The sequence below is a fragment of the Theropithecus gelada genome, chromosome 5, assembly GCF_003255815.1.
Source record: "Theropithecus gelada isolate Dixy chromosome 5, Tgel_1.0, whole genome shotgun sequence".
Lineage (NCBI taxonomy): Eukaryota > Metazoa > Chordata > Mammalia > Primates > Cercopithecidae > Theropithecus > Theropithecus gelada.
The window spans coordinates 115696429-115714406 of NC_037672.1; the positions used below are offsets into that span (position 1 = coordinate 115696429).

Sequence of the window (17978 nt, forward strand, 5' to 3'; positions counted from 1 at the left end):
AATTTAGTAAAGTAAGGTATCCTATATTATATAATAATCAAAGTACTAAATGTAATTTAAGGTAAAACTTTTAACCCCTGACCTCATCCTACAGCTCTACTTTACTGCAAGGAAGGCCCTTCAGTGGGAAAATGAGGGTGATAGACTTTGTCTCTATTTCTTACCTTACACCTCCAGTTAACATGGTTCTTAACACATCTAGGGTCAAAATAGAAGGGGAGTGGAGGAAGAGGAGAGGTAAGAGCCAAAGAAATAGGGTTTTTTTTTTTTAACCTTTATTTTAGATTCAGGGGATGTATGTGCAAGTTTGTTAACTGGGTGTATTTCCTGATGCTGAAGTTTGGGGTTCAAATGATCCCATCAACCAAGTACTAAGAATAGGACCCAACAGTTAGTTTTACAACTCTTGCCTCCCTCCCTTCTTCCCCTCTCTAGCAGTCCCCAGTATTTATTGTTGCCATCTTTATGACATGAGTATCCAACGCTTAGCTTCCACTTATAAGTGAGAACATGTGGTATTTGGTTTTCTGTTCCTGCATTAATTTGCTTGAGATAATAGACTCCAGTTGCATCTATGTTGCTGCAAATGGTATTATTTCATTACTTTTCGTGGCTGTGTAACATTCTATGGTGTACCTCTTTGAGTGGTACAAGGAAGTACACAGATAAACCTAAGAGAAAATTCAGTAGCCTGTTCAAAATAACCAGCTAAATGCCAGAAAGTAATATTTTGGAGACAAATTTGGTTAGATAGGTGACTTTTCAATTTAGCTTTGGTTTAACCTTGAGTCTTCTCAGAGCCTGGATAAAAGCCTAAGAGGAAAGCTCCATAGGATTGGGTCATGTAGTGCATCTACAGTATACCTAGTTGTACAGACACTTTCTAGAGGCTGGTGGGTGACCTAATGTCAAGTAGCCCATTTCTTGACCAGCTTATACTTTTACAGGCATCTTATTTTTCAATGATGAACACTCTGATATCTCTTAAGTGCCCTCACCTAAGCACACAGGAAAAAGAGGAAAGAAACCAAAGAGCTGTGAATTCCAAATCACAGAGTTTGTGTCACCTGCAGTAATAACCATTTACTGTAATCACTGTCAGTTACCTTTAAAACTATAGCTCTTGCCAGTGACTCATCAGGCAAAGTGCCACCTCATAGCACAAACTAATCCTTGGTACCCAAAATGCGAAAGAAATCAGGTATGTCAATGTCAAGGAGAGCAGAATTTCAGACTTGAGGGGAATCTACTCATGACTCTCAGGGCTCAATGAGGAAGACCAGAGTACTCCAAAAAAGAAATCAGTGGCACCTTCCCTGTATTCCCCAAAGGGTATCAGGGTCACCAGAAGTCTCCTTTAGGTCTCTTCATGTGGCCACCAGAACTCTATTTCCTTTTAGTAATTTCCCATCTACTGACCACCAAATGAAGGAGGTAGGGGCTTGAAGAGAAACATATTAAGAATGCAAGGAAACTGGATGGAAGATAAATGATGGTAAAAAGGAAGGAAGAGCAGGAAATGGAAAGAACAGATCTGAGAGGAGCCAGTTTGAGATCTTGTTTCCCGAAAAGACCAATGAAGTTCCACATTATCTACAGCAAAAATCATGCCGATAAGAAAGGAAGCAGACAGAAGGGCTGAGCATATAGTTAGCATGGGTTTGAGAAGCTTCAGTTGACTGAGAAGCTCCCTTGGGAGAAGCAGGATCCGATAGAGAGACCTGAGAGGCCTTAAAAAAATTATAGCCTGAATATCAACTTTCAATTAAGCTCACTTCTGACCATAGAGCTCTTTTAAATATCTTTTCAAAAATTACCAGATTTCAGCTGGGACAAACAGCAAATATTCTTGGCTCTATTTTCTCCCTTAAGCCAACAATATTGAACTAATCTTATTTACCAGAGATTCACCTAAGTCACATGAAAGTGAAAAGCATTTGGGTTTGTTACTATATTTTCAGCAGTTTTAGGTATATTTAGTTAATATGATTGTCCATTTATCTATAAGCCAGTTTGAAACTCATTTAAGGGATTCAACAAATAAAACAAACCAAAGTTTTAAACCAAAGGTATACCTAATAGGTGACTCAAGACCAAAACTAATAAGCCTTTTAAGGTTTAACCAAGGACTCACAAGTCAGCCCTGCAGAGGTGCAAAGAATGCAGCCCTCTCAAGATCCAGAGCCACTTCCCGAAGGCAGCCAAAAGAGAAAAGGATTCAACAATACTTTGAGAGCTGGCAATAGTAGGTATGCTAGCTACATATGGGGTTCAACCCACATTTTTGTCTGGCCATATTTTGGGGGCCAGACCACTTTTCAGTTGGTTCATCATGGAAGCAGACCCAATAAAATGCATGCCCTGACAGGCAGGAAGCCAAGCCGAGTTCTCAGGACACAAATTGAAACAAACAGGAAAACAAAAGCTGTTCATGTGAGGGAAAGGATTAGTAACAAATCGGTACCCCACGACCAAAAGCCACAATTCAAACATTTTTCCTGTAGTAACTCAAACCAATAATACCATGGAAAGTTCATCTCCAGAGACTAAGACAGCAAAGACTTTCATTGTCACAGGTAGTAATGACATTATTTATGTAAATGGTAAATTTATGTATTACGTAAATCCCACAAAAAATGTGGGATGCCTCCAGTCACAAACACAGTAATCTGTGACAACAGGCAAACAATACTGGGATGGGAGTTTCCCTTTACTAACCAAGCAATGAGGACAACGACTTCTTATAGGAGGAACTCCCCTGAGAATTGAAATGATCAAAGAAAACCTTTGGGTTCCAGGCTATCCAGCTGGCTGCCTGACACAAGCCAACACTTTGCGCTTCCCAAAAATGGACTAGAGAGAATGTCTTTAATGGTCACAAAGCCAAGATCTCAGGATATAAAACAAAGGAGAATCTCAGAATATAAGACAAAAGGAGAATCTCATCCAGTTTTTGACTCAGTTACCCACAGCAAAGTTAGTCTAACTAAACAGAAGTCTGGTAAGAACTATGAATCCACCAGCTTGTAAGGCCAGCTTAAGCAACAACCTTAGAGAGCTTATGCCTGTGCTCCTTGCCCTGTGATTCTGCTGTTTATGATAAACAATACGAAAGACAAAGACAACAGAAAACAAGGCAGCATCTCTGCAAGGGAAGGGATCAGAAAATCAGACTACTCATACCAAACAAAATCACCAGATTCACTATACCCAGCAACTAGTTCGTACAGATGATTTTCTCCTGCTAATCTGAATTTTGGAAAAGAGAGATGAGAAAATTTTACCTTCTATTCTCCACCAGGTGACACTACAGGCAGAAATCCAGGAGGACTGTCCTTGGAAAACAATGTTTACCATTTTTCTTTGCCGGCTTTTCATCAGTTGTTCCAGAATCTCATCTGCAGGCTCTGGAGCAAGTCAAGTGTCCCAGCCGCCCCACAGTGGGCACCAGAACTATAGGAATAATTGATTAAATCACTGAGCACATGATTGAGCTTGGTTTCCAGCCCTTCTCTTCTTTCTCATCTTTCTGAGGATTCAAGGATACTCGTGATATCATTTGATCCAAAGCTCCAACAGTCTAATCAAATGGTTGGTCTTTCTGACGGGGCCTATCCCCATCCCAAATCATTTCATTAGTATAAGCTATACTAGGGCCCCACCATGAATCACCTCACTAGCATAAGCTATCTGGACCACCATGAATGACAAAGAACCCTATCATTTGGGAAATTTCAGATGAACTACTTTTCCTCTCAAGAACTAGAGACAAATGCTAATCATATTCTCCATTATACAACAATCTTCAAGTGGATGAATGACCAAAGGTATTTTTACCACCTCCTTTGCAAGACAAGTGGTTCAGGATCTCACTCTGGGATTTAGGATTATTGCTATTGTCTTCGGGCCTTGGATGAAAACTGAGTCTAAAACATATTTACATATGTTGCATATTTACATCCTCTTAATTGTAAATTGGCTAAGCCTGCGTGACTGCAGAAGGGCCAGCAGATCTGTGGCTTCTACGTGTGTCAGGCTGGGAAAAGGGCACCTTGACTAAGTTTGGAAACCCAGAAATCTTGGCTGTAGCCTGCACAAATGTACCACAGGGACACTCACTCAAATTTTGCGCAAATCCTACCATTTACTCATGGTTTTAGAAGGGTGGCTCAGGCCACCCCTCACTCACAGAACTCCTGTTCCAATTTTAGTTTTACAGAGTCTCACTTCTCTCTCCTCTTCTTACCTAGCAAAATAATGTCAAAAAACTAGATGTAAGGAGAATGCAGTTGACAAAACAGTTTAAAGAATTATTTTGTTGCACGTGGTACCGAAGAACAAAATGAAATCATTTCTTTAAAAAGTATTCATCCTCTTTGTGATGGTTAATCTTATGTGTCAGTTTGGTAAGGCCATGGTACTCAGATATTTGTTCAAATATTATTCTAGATGTTTCTGTGCAGGTATTTCTTTAGATGTGATAGCATTTAAATCAGTAGCCTATGAGTAAAGCAGATTACCCTCCATAATGTGGGTTGGCCTCATCCAAAAACTGAAAAGCCTTAACAGAAAAAGACTGACCTCCCCAGAAAAGAAAATTCTCCCAGCAGATTGTGCTTGGACTCAGATTGCAACTCTTCCCTGTTGTCTCCAGCCCTGCAAATTTGGGGCTCACCAAGTCTCTATAGTCAAAAGCCAATTCCTCAGAATAAATCTCTGTCTGGGCCAGGTGTGGTGGCGCACACCTGTAATCCCAGCACTTTGGGAGGCTGAGGTGGGCGGATCACGAGGTCAGGAGATCGAGACCATCCTGGCTAACACGGAGAAACCCTGTCTCTACTAAAAATACAAAAAATTAGCCGGGTGTGGTGGTGGGCGCCTGTAGTCCCAGCTACTCAGGAGGCTGAGGCAGGAGAATTGTGTGAACCCAGGAGGCAGAGCTAGCAGTGAGCCGAGACCGTACCACTGCACTCCAGCCTGGGCGACAGACCGAGACTCCATCTCAAAAAAAAAAAAAAAAAAAGAAAGAAATCTCTGTCTGTCTCTCATTTTCTCTCTCTCTCTGTCTCTCTGTCTCTCTCTCTCTCTCTCTCTCTGTTGGTTCTGTTTCTCTAAAGAACCCTAAAACATTTTTAATATTATATAACAATATGCAATATTAAGTATACATAATTTATTAGTAGAAATGTGCTTTCATTCTATGCACCAAGGAATACTCTGTACTATGTATTGACCTGCTGTAAGCATGTTTGTGGTCTGCATTTTCACACGTGTCCTCTGACTGTGAAAGCTGCATAATTACAAACTATCTCTAGGCCTTTCCATTTTCCATGAAGTGACTTTTTCTTTATTACTTACCTTTTATTTCTGCATTCCTACTCAACTGGCAAATAAATTGAGGCACAAATAAATAAGACTTTCTACATTAAGGATAATAAATATGAGTCATTAAATTTTTGTACAACATATCCTATTAGTTTCTTATATTTCATTAAGAGGCACCAATGCTAAAGAGATATGTAACAGGGAATAGTTGTTCAATAACATCAAAGAATGTTAAAATATAATTGAAATATGATGGGTACATATGCTACTGTATATTTTTTAAATGTCTATTGAATTTCAAAGAAATATTTGATATATGTTACATTAATTATTTAATATGGAAGAAAGCATTTTACTTTCTGTTGTGTGTATATACAAACTAAACACATTTTTAATTGTCTATGCATTTAAATGATTTATGAACATAAGGAAAGCTTACCAAATTTACTTCACTTTAACAGGAAGAGAAATCAAACACACTGGTATAATATAATTTGTGATGATAAATGCTTGTAAATTAAAGCCAATAACTACAAGATAAAGTGGTAATCTAATAATATGTATATTATATATTTATTATAAATTATATATATTAATTTTATAATATACATATGATATATGTAGATATCATTAAAAGAAAAACCTTAGGCCTAAATACAGTATCATTTGCTCAAACCAAGGGGAAAATGGTGTAAATAAAAGTTAAGTTAGATAAGATGGCCAGAAAAGCACCTTAAACAGAAGTATGACTTATGCAAATTTAAAACAATGGGAAGAGTTTCTAATGTACATAGGCAGACATCTTACAAATGGAGATTTCCTTTATAGGTGTTCATTTCTTTTACAAAAGGGTTTCAGGGAAGCCAGTTAAATTCCAGAAAGGTGTATTTCAGTTTGATAGGTGGTGATCTTTTAAACTTAGCTATTGTTTCTTAGCTAAAATTACTGAGTTCAGGGTGGGGTCCATTAAGGAACAGAGCAAAGAAAGCATTCTCTAGGCCTGGACTCGGTATGGATGGGTCTGATAAAGAAGAAAACCTACTTTTCCCAAGGGCCTACTTAATTTTTGTGGGTATATAGTAGGTGTATATGGGATACATGAGATGTATTGAAACAGGAATGCAATGTGTAATAATTACATAATGGAAAATGGGAATTGCATCCCCTCAAGCATTTGTGTTGAAAACAATCCAATTATGCTCTTTTAGTAATTTTAAAATGTATAATTCAAATATTATTGACTATTGTCACCCTGTTGTACTATCCAATACTAGGTCTTGTTCATTAATTCTAAATATTTTTTGTACACATTAACCATCCCCACCACCCCACAGAAGGGCCCAGTGCTCTCCCCAGGAGCTGGTAACCATCTTTTTACTCTTTATCTCCATGGGTTCAATTGCTTTGAGTTTTACATACCACAACTAAATGAGAACATATAATGTTTGTCATTCTGTGCCTGGCTTATTTCACAAAAATTAATGACCTCCAGCTCTATCCATGTTGTTAAAAATGACTGAATCTCAATCTTTTTTCTGGCTGAATAGTACACCATTGCGTATAAGTCCCACATTGTCTTTATCCATTCATCTGTTGATGGACACTTAGGTTGCCTCCAAATCTTGGCTATTGTGAACAGTGCTGCCACAAACACAGCAGTCCAGACATCTCTTTGTTATACTGATTTTCTTTCTCTGGGGTATATACTTAGCTGTAGGATTGCTGAATCATATGGCAAGTTCTATTTTAAGTTTTTGAGGAATCTCCAAACTGTTCTCCACAGTAGTTGTACTAATTTACATCCCCACCAATAATGTATGAGGGTTCTCTTTTCTCCAAATCCTCACAAGCATTTGTTATTGACTGTTTTGGATAAAAGCCATTTTAACTAAGGTCAGATAATATCTCACTGTAGTTTTGATTTGCACTTCTCTGATGATCAGTGATGTTGAGCACTTTTTCATATGCCTATTTGCTGTTTCTATACCTTCCTTTGAGAAATGTCTTTTCATATCCGTAGCCCATTTTTTAATCAAATTATTATATTTTTTCCTTCAGTGCTGTTTGAGCTACTTAAACATTCTGCTTATTAATCCCTTGTCAGATGGGGAGTTTACAAATATTTTCTCCCATTCTATGGGCTGTCTCTTCACTTTGTTGATTGTTCTCTTCAACATTCATCTGTTGATGGACACTTAGGTTGCCTCCAAATCTTGGCTATTGTGAACAGTGCTGCCACAAACACAGCAGTCCAGATATCTCTTTGTTATACTGATTCTCTTTCTCTGGGGTATATACTTAGCAGTAGGATTGCTGAATCATATGGTAAGCTCTATTTTAAGCTTTTTGAGGAATCTCCAAACTGTTCTCCACAGTGCAGAAACTTTTTAGCTTGATGTGATCCCATTTGTCTATTTTTGGTTGGTTGCCTGTGCTTGTGGGGTATTACTCAAGAAATTTTGCCCAGATCAATGTCTTGGAGAGTTCCCCAATGTTTTCTTGTAGTAGTTTCATAGTTCAAAAATCCATTTTGATTTGATTTTTGTATGTGGTGAGAGATAGGCATATAGTGTCATTCTTCTGCATATGGATATCCAGTTTTTCCAGCACCATTTATTGAAGAGATTGTCTTTTCCCCAGTGCATGTTCTTGACACCTTTGTCAAAAATGAGTTTACTGTAGGTGTATGAATTTGTTTCTGGGTTCTCTATTCTGTTTCATTAATCTATGTGTCTGTTTTAATGCCAACATCATGCTGTTTTGATTACTATGGGTCTGTAGTATAATTTTTTTGTTTGTTTGTTTTGTTTTCAATGTTTCCACTTTATTGCTCTAGCGTGGAACTTGAGGCAAGCCTGGACCTTCAGCAACATGCAAAGAAGAGGCTGAGGGGTTTGGGGACACAACCTTGCTGAGAGGGAAAACTGACAGGGGAAATACCAGAACAGGGGACAGGGGGTGGTCACCATGACACCAGAAGACATCATCAGCCATGCCATTTGGAGTGAGGAAGGGAACAGAGAAGAAATGGTATTTCTTCCCATGTACCTAGCACCCACACGGAGGCCACATTTGGAAATGGACTGGGAGAGGGAAAGGATGGGGAAAATGGCTGCCCAGGAGTCTCCCTCTCCACCCTGGGTTCATGTCAGACCCCATCCCTACCATTTGCCTCTTCTACCCTTCGAAAATGGAACTAACAAACAGAGGGATCACAATAAATTAACATTCTAATGAGCATGTATGGATGGACATATGTTCATGTGCAATGGGGGAAGGGAAGAGGGGGTGACGCCACCTAAAATGATTCCCCACCTCAATCTCCCAGCTTACTCCTTTCCCCCTTTACCCTAAAGCCACCATCCAATCAGATAGAAAAGTAAAGGTCTAATTTGCTCAAAATTCCTCAGGTTTTACAAAACTCACAGGACAGAGTAGGGAGACAGGGAGGCAGGCAGCCACAGGAGTAGAGCTGGTAGAGAGGAGCTATGCTTCTGTCTCCACTTGAGATTGGCTCTCTGTGGTGTTGCTCTTCTGCTCCTCCTTCATCTCTGTGTCAGTGGGATTGTCTCCTGAGGAAGCCTCTGGCTTGACCTTGTTCTCTTCCTCAGCCAGCCTCTCAAACATGTTGGCATAGAGCTTCTTCTCCCAGGTAAGCTTCCTGCAGATCTGCTGCTGGCACACAGCCAACTGGGCCTTAGTGGCTTCATTGTTTGGGTAGAGCTGCAGGACCTTTCAGAAGTCAGCCCATGCCAGTTCAAAGTCATTCACAACCAGGTGGTCCTCTCCCCGACAGAAGAGGCCCTTCTCATTGTTGCTGTCCAGTTCTAGGGCCTTGTTACAGCTTTCAGTGGCAATAGAGAAGACCTGTAGTTTCAGATGACATATGGCTAGGTTGAGGTGAGAGGCCAGTTGAAGGGCTTTTGCCTTCTATGCTTCCTCACTGGAAAAGCTAGACTCATATTTCAGCCAGGACACAATCTTCTTAGACAATAGAAAAGCTTGCTTGTATTTGCCCTACTTGAAGTACACAGTGTCCCGCTCTTTCACCGTGGTGCTCTGTTCCAGCTTCTCTTCTGAATTCATCTACCAAGACTCCTTGGTCTTTTCAAAACTCTTGAGGTGTAATTCATATTAGTTAGGCATTTTGTGGCATTTGGAACTTTTCCTTCCCAACACTGCCAAAAGCATAGCTGGGTTTGAGGTACACAATGGGATGTTCTCCTTTCTACATGCACTGAATGGCCCTCCTCAGACCATAAGGCAAATCCAGGTTCTCCCCCTTGCCTGCCTCAAAGCGGAGCTCCTGATGTTCAAAGGGCTGGTCCTTGTAGCACCCTTCCAGTGCAACCTCCATGATAGCACCCTCACTGGGCCTGGATAGCCTTCACCACGAGTCTGTGTTCTCTGGGTGATTCCACCATATTCCTCTTCCATCAGATCTTCTCCCTTAAACTGAAACAACTCCACCTCAAACACAAGCGTGGCAATGGGGAGACCTTTGGAGGACTGCCTGCTGCACCGTAGGCATATTCTGGTTTGCAGGTGATATGGCACACCTCCCCCACCTTCATGGCTGCTATAGCAATATCCCAAGCCTTGATGATCTCCCTTTTCCCAAGTCAAAGGAGTGATCCAGACTGGGGTCAAAGTTTGTGCCATCTAACAGCCAGCCAGTGTAGTGGACAAAGACTCGGTCCCAATCATGGGCATCTCTGTACCTGTGCCCTCTCTCGATGACTTTCAGCATGCCTTCCTCCTGTTTGGGGCTAATGTCCACTCCCTCCATGGGCAGAGGCACCAATTGCTCCCAGCTCTAGGTCTCCTTCATCTCCTCAGCTGTCATCTCTGTGTGGCGCACTCTGTCTGGGAGCTGGCACCGGCACCAGTGCACTCTGGGCTGAGGGCACGGGCACTACCTGCAGGGTGTGTGGGAGGCCAGGCACTGTGGCACTGACTGCGGACTGAGCAGAGGCTGGAGCACCTCTGCCAGTCTGTAGTACAATTTGAAGTCAGGTAATGTGATTCTCTCCAGTTTTGTTCTTTTTACTCGGGATAGCTTTGACTATTCTGGGTCTTTTGTTGTTCCATGTAAATTTTAGGATAGTTTTTTGTTTTGTTTTGTTTTTGTTTTTGTTTTTGTTTTTCTGTGAAGAATGTCATTAGTATTTTGAAAGGGATTGCAATGAATATGTAGATTGCTTTGGGTGGTACAGATATTTTAACAAAATTGGTTCTTCCCATCCGTGAACATGGAATATCTTTCTCTTTTTTGGTGTCCTCTTCAATCTCTTTTCTCAATGTTTTATAGTTTTCACTGTGGAGATCATTTCTTTGGTTAAATCCTAGGTGATATGGTTTGTCTGTGTCCCCACGCAAATCTCACCTTGAGTTGTAATAATCTCCACTTGTCAAGGGTGGGGCCAGGTGGAGATAATTGTATAATGGGGGAAGTTCCCCCATACTATTCTCGTGGTAGTGAATAAGTTTCATGGGATCTGATAGTTTTATAAATGGGAGTTCCCCTGCACAAGCTTTCTTGCCTGCCACCATGTCAGACGTGCCTTTGCTACTTCTTTGCCTTCTGCCATGATTGTTAGGCCTCCTCAGCCTTGTGGAACTGTGAGTCCAGTAAACCTTTTTCCTTTATAATTTACCCAGTCTGGGGTATGACTTTATTAGCTGCATGAGAACAGGCCAATATGCTACATATTTAATTTCACTTGTGCCTATTATAATTAGGATTACTTTCTTGATTTCTTTTTCAGATTGTTCACTATTAGCATAAACAATGCTACTGATTTTTGTACGTTGATTTTGTATCCTGCAACTTTACAAAATTTATCAGTTCAAATAGTTTTTTGGTGGAGTCTTTAGGTTTTCCCAAATATAAGATCATACCATCTACAAACAAGGATAATTTGACTTCTTCCTTTCCAGTTGGATGCCCTTTATTTCTTCCTCTTGTCTGATTGCTCTAGCTAGGACTTCTAGTACTATGTTGAATAACTGGTGAAAGTGGGCATCTTTGTCATGTTCCAGACGGTAGAGGGGAGGTTTTCAGGTTTTCCCCATTCAGTATGGTTTTAGCTATGGGTCTGTCACATATGGTTTTAATTATGTTGATGTATGTTCCTTCTACATGCAGTTTTTTGGGGGTTTTTCATGAAGGGACATTGAATTTTATCAAATGCTTTTTCAACATCCACTGACATGATCATATGGGTTTTGTCCATCATTCTATTGATATGATTTATCACATTGATTGATTTGTGTATGTTGGACCATCCTTGCAAGCCAGAGACAAATCCCACTTGGTCATGATGAATGATCTCTTTTAACATATTAGTGAATTTGGTTTGCTAACACCTTGTTGAGGCCTTTTGCATCAAGATTCATCAGAGATATTGGCCTGTAGTTTTCTTTTTTTGATGTGTCTTTGTCTGGTTTTGGTATCAGGGTAATACTGGCTACTTAGTATGTGCTTAGAAGTATCCCCTCCTCTATTTTTTTCAGAATTGTTTCAGTAGGATTGCTATTAGTTCTTTTCTAAATTTTCAACAGAATTCAGCAGTGAAGTCATTGGGTTCTATGCTTTTATTTACAGGGAGATTTTTAATTACAACTTCAATCATGTTACTTGTTATTGGTCTGTTCAAATTTTGGATTTCTTCATGGTTCAATCTTGGTAGGTTGTATGCATCTAGGAATTTGCCCATTTCTTCTAGACTTTCCAATTTTTTGCCATAGAGTTGCTTACAGTAGCCACAAATTATCATATGAATTTCTGTATTATCAGTTATAATGTCTCCTTTTTCATCTACAATTTTATATATTTGGGTCTTCTCTTTTTTCTTAGGCAAGCTAAAAGTTTGTCAATTTTCTTTATCTTTAAAAAAACTTGTTGATTCATTGATCTTTTGTATTGTCTTCTTCATTTCCATTTCATTTATTTCTGCTCTGATCTTTATTATTCCTTTTCTTCTACTAATTTTGGGTTTGGCTTGCTCTTGCTTTTCTAGCTCTTTAAGGTGCATCATTAGGTTGTTTATTTGAAGTTTTTATTTTCTGTAGGCACTTATAGCTATAAACTTCCCTATTAGTACTGCTTTTGCTGTATTCCATACAACAAAATGGTACATTGTGTTTCCATTATCATATTTTTCAAGAAATTTTTCAATTTCCATCTTAATTTCTTCATTTACCCACTGGTCATTCAGGGGCATATTGTTTACTTTCCATGTGTTTGTATAGTTTTCAAAATTCCTATTGTCATTGATTTCTAGTTTTATTCCATTGTGGTCAGAGAATGTGCTTGATATGAATACCATTTTTTGAATGTTTTAAGACTTGTTTTGTGACCTAACATATGATCTGGCCTTAAGAATAACCTACATCCTGAGGAAAAGAATGTGTATTCTGCAGTCTTTGAAGGAAATGTTCTGTAACTATCTATTAGATCCATTTGGTCTATAGTGCAGATTAAGTCTGATGTTTCTTTGTTGATTTTCTGTCTAGAACATTGATGCAGTGTTGAAAGTGGGATGTTGAAATCTCCAGATATTGTTATATTGGGGTCTATTTCTCTCTTTAGCTCTAATAATATTTTCTTTATACATCTAGGTGCTCCAGCATTCAGTGCATATATATTTAAAATTGTTATATCCTCTTGCTGAATTGAACCCCTTATCATTATATAGTGACCTTCTTTACCTATTCTTAGTTTTTTCTTGAAATCTATTTTGTCTGATATGAATATAGCTGTTTCTGCCCTTTTTTGGTTTCCATGGACTTGGAATATCTTTTTCCAATCCCTTTATTTTCAATGTGTGTTTTATAGGTGAAGTCTGTTTTTTATGGGCAACAGATCATTGGGTCTGTTTTTTGGTTGTTGTTTTTTTTTTTTTTTTTTTTTTTCTTTTCTTTTCTTTTTTTGGTTTGGTTTGGTTTGGTTTTGGGTTTTTTTTGAGATGGAGTCTCACTATCACCAGGCTGGAGTACAGTGGCATGATCTCGGCTCGCTGCAACCTCTGCCTCCTGGGTTCAAGCAATTCTCCTGCCTCAGCCTCCTGAGTAGCTGAGACTACAGGTACACACTGCCACACTGCCACACTGCCACGCCAGGCTAATTTTTGGATTTTTAGTAGAGATGGGGTTTCACCATGTTGGCCAGGATGGTCTTGATCTCTTGACCAAGTGATATGCCTACCTCAGCCTCCCAAAGTGCTGGGATTACAGGCGTGAGCCACCACACCTGGCCTCATGGTTTTTTATCCCTTCAGCTATTCTATGTCTTTTGATTGAAGAATTTTGTCCATTTACATTCAATTTATAGATAAGTAAGGACTTACCTCTGTCATTTTGTGATTTGTTTTCTAGATGTTTTATGGTCTTCTCTTCCTTCTTTCTTTCCTTCATGTCTTTCTTTTTGTGGAGGTTATGTTCGTTGGTGATGTGATTTAGTTTGTTGCTTTTTATTTTTTGTGTCTCCATTGTATGTTTTTTGGTTTAGGGTATCATGAAGCTTGCAAATACTATGTTATAACCTATTATTTTAAGCTGATAACAACATTGTTTGCATAAACAAACTAACAGAAAGAAAATTTACAAAGACTTCATGCATTAATTTTGTGCCCCTGATTTAAGTTTTTGTTACTGTTTATATCGTATTGTAATATGTCTTGAAAAGTTGTTGTAGTTACCATGTTTGATTGGTAAATCATTTAGTCTTTCTACTTAAATAAGAGTAGTTTACACACTACATTTTCAGTGCTATAATATTCAGTTTTTCTGCATACTTACTATTACTAGTGAATTTTGTACCTTCGAGTGATTATTTATTGCTCATTAATGTCCTTTTCTTTCTTATTAAAGTACTCCCTTTAGCATTTCTTGTAAGACAAGTCTGAGTTGATTAAATCCTTCAGGTTTTGTTTGTCTAGGAAAGTCTTTATTTTTTCTTCATGCTTGAAGGATATTTTCACCAGATATACTATTCTAACATAAAAGTTCTCTTCCTTTCAGCACTTTAAATATGTCATTCCATTCTCTCTTGCCCTATAAGGTTTCCACTGAAAAGGCTGCCACTAGGTGTATTGGAGCTGCATTATTTGTTTCTTTTCTCTTGCTGCTTTTTGGATCCTTTTTTCATCTTGACCTTTGCAACTTGAATTACCAGATGTCTTGAGTTAGTCTTCTTTGGATTAAATCTGCTTGGTGTTCTGTAACCTTCTTGTACTTGGATACTGATATCTTTCTCTAGGTTCAGGAAGTTCTCTGTTATTATCCCTTCGAATAAACTTTCTACCCACATCTCTTTCTCTACATACTCTTTAAAGCCAATAACTCTTAGACTCCCCCTTTTGAGGCTATTTTCTAGATCCTGTAGGCATGCTTCATTGTTTTTTGGTTTTTTTCTTTCTTTCTTCTTTTGTCTCCTCTGACTGTATTTTCAAATAGCCTGTTCTCAAGCTCACTGATTCATTTTCCTGCTTGATCAACTCTGCCACTGAATGACTCTGATGATTTCTTCAGTATGCCAGCTGCATTTTTCAACTCCAGAATTTCTGCCTGATTCTTTTTAATTATTTTAATCTCTTTGTCAAAGTCATCTGCTTGAATTTCTTTGGGTTTTCTCAAAACAGCTATTTTGAGTTCTCTGTCTGAAAGATCACATATCCTTGTTTCTCCAGGATTGGTTTCTGGTGCCTTATTTAGTTTATTTATTGAAGTCATGTTTTCCTGGATTGTCTGGATACTTGTAGGTGTTCATCTGTGTCTGGCCATTGAAGAGTTAGGTATTTATTATAGTCTTTGCAGTCCGGGCTCTTTATACCCATTCTTCCTGGGAAGGCTTTCCAGATATTCAAAAGGACTTGGGTGTTATGGTCTAACACCATATGGTCCTGCTTTAGAGAGGACCCCAAGACCAGTAACACTATGATTCTTGCAGACTCATAGAGATACTGCCTTGATAGTCTTGGACAAGATCCAGAAGAATTATCTGGATTACCAGAGACTCCGGTTCTCTTTACTTTGGTCCCACTCTCTCTCTGTGCTGAGCCACCTGGAGCTACAGGTGGAGTGACACAAGTACCGCTGCAGCCACCACCCCTAGAACTGTGCTGGGTCAGACCTGAAACCAGCAGAGCACTGGGTCTTGCCCAAGCCCTGCTGCAACCACTCTCTGGCTACTGGCTATGTTCATTCAAGGCCCTGAGGATCTACAATTAGCTGGTGGCAAAGCCATCCAGGCCTATGTTCTTCCCTTGAGGGTGATGAATTTCTCCAAGCCCAAGCTCCAGGGGGGTCCAGAGGTGCCATTCAGGAGCCAGAAACTAGAGTCAAAAATCTTAGAAGTCTACCTGGTGTTCTATTGTACCGTGGCTGAGCTGACACTCAAACCACAAGACGCAGTGCTTCCCACTCTTCCCTCCCCTCTCCAAATGCAGCAAGCCTCACCCCATGGCCACTGCCATCTCAGGCCCACAGGGAGTACTCCCAGACTACCACCATGTTCCCTTAAGACCCGAGGGCTCTTCAGTCAGCTTGTGGTGAATGCTGCCTGGCCTGGGACTCACCCTTCAGAGCAGTGAGCTCCCCTGTGGCCTAAGGCAGGTCCAAAAATGTCATCTAAAAGCCAAGTCCTGAAATCAGGTACCGTGAGTGCCTACTTAGTTTTCTACACACCTTAGGGCCTACTTTTATAAACTTTTTATCCAGGATAGCTTTCATTTTTGTCTTTGGGGCAGTGTAGTAACTAAGCAAAAAGGAAAGCAGATTTAACTTTCCTTATAAGTCATTTAAGCTTTTTATTTGCCTTTTATAAAGAGTCTTTAATTTAAAATACTGAAATACTTTAGAAGCTTCTGCATATCAATAGGCATCCAGAGATGAGACTAATTTGGAAAGCTTCATTTTTTTTCATTTTTTTTAAATTTCAACTTTTATTTTAAATACAGGGGTACATGTGCAGATTTGTTCTATGAGAATATTGTATGATGCTGAAGTTTGGAGTATGGGTTCCCTCACCCTGGTAGTAAGCATAGTATAGTACTCAATAGTTAGTTTTTCAACCCACCCACTCCGAACCTTGAGTTGTCCACAGTGTTTATCATTCCAATATTTATATCCATGTGTTCTCGATGCTTAGATCTCAGTTATAAGAGAGAACATGTATTTTTGAATTTTCTGTTTCTGCATTAATTTGCTGAGGATTATGGCCACCAGCTCCATCCATGTTTCTGCAAAGTCCATGTTTTCATTTTTTATAACTGCGTACAATTCCATGGTGTATATATATCACATTTTGTTTGTTCAGTCCACCACTGATGGGCAGCTAGGTTGATCCCATGTCTTTGCTACTGTGAATAGTGCAACAATGAGCAGACAAGTGCATGTGTCTTTTTGGTAGAATGATTTTCTTTTGGGTGTAAACCTAGTAATAGTATTGCTGAGATGAATGGTAGGTTCTTTGAGAAATGTCCAGATTGCTTTCCACAGTGGCTAAACTAATTTAAATTCCCACTAACAGTGTATAAGTTTCCACTTTTCTCCACATCTTCACCAGCATCTATTGTTTTTTTTGGAGTTTTACTAGTAGCCATTCTGACTTGTGTGAGATTTTATCTCACCGCCAGTTTGATTTGCATTTCTCTGATGATTAGTGATGCTGAGCATTTTTTCATGTTTGCTAGTGACTTGTATGTCTTCTTTTGAGAAGTATGTCTTCATGTCCTTTGCCAATTTTTTAATGAAATTATTTGGTGTTTTGCCTGTTGATTTGTTTAAGCTCCCTATAGATTCTGGATACTAGGCCATTGTTGGATGCATACTTTGCAGATATCTTCTCTCATTCCGCAGTTGTCTGTTTGCTTTGTTGATAGTTTCTTTTGTTGTGCTGAAGCTTTTTAGTTTAATTAGATCCTTTTCATCTTTATGTTGTTGTTGTTGCAATGGCTTTTCATACTTAGCCAAAAATTCTTTACCAAGGCTGACTTTGAGATAAGTATTTCCTAGGTTGTCTTCTAGGATCTTTACAGTTTAAGGTCTTACATTGAAATCTTTAATCCATTTTGAGTTAATTTTTGTATATGGTGAAAGGTGGGGGTCTGGTTTCACTCTTCTGCATACAGCTAACCAGTTATCTCAGTAACATTTGTTGAATGGGAAGTGCTTTCCCCATGGCTTGTTTTTGTCAGCCTTGTTGAAGATCAGATTGTAGTAGGTGTGCATCTTTATTTCTGAGTTTTCTATTCTCTTCCACATGTCTTTGTCTGTTTCTGTACCAGTACTAAGTTGTTTTGGTTAGTGTAGCCTTGTAGTAGTAGTAGTAGTAGTAGTAGTAGTAGTAGTAGTAGTAGCCATAGTAGTAGTAGCAGTAGTAGTAGTAGTAGCAGTAGTAGTGTAGCCTTATATAGTACAGCCTTGAAGTTGGGTAGTGTGATACCTCCGGCTTCATTCTTTTGCTTACAATTGCTTTGGCTATTGGGGCTCCTTTTCACTTCCATATATATTTTAGAATCATTTATTCTGTGAAAAATGGCTTTGGTAGTTTGATAGGAATAGTGTTGAATCTTTAAATTGCTTTGGGCAGTACAGCCATTTTTATGAAACTGATTCTTCCAGTCCATCAGCATGGAATGTTCCCCATT

General features: G+C 39.1%; 1 protein-coding gene and 1 pseudogene across 1 annotated transcript in view; one reads left to right on the plus strand and one right to left on the minus strand.

Annotated features, from left to right (window-relative positions):
* NDST3 (N-deacetylase and N-sulfotransferase 3) overlaps positions 1 to 17978 on the plus strand; it is a 213106-nt gene that overhangs the window by 138578 nt on the left and 56550 nt on the right. The gene's annotated exons all lie outside the window — the stretch shown is intronic.
* On the minus strand, positions 8812 to 10171 carry LOC112624566 (annotated as a pseudogene).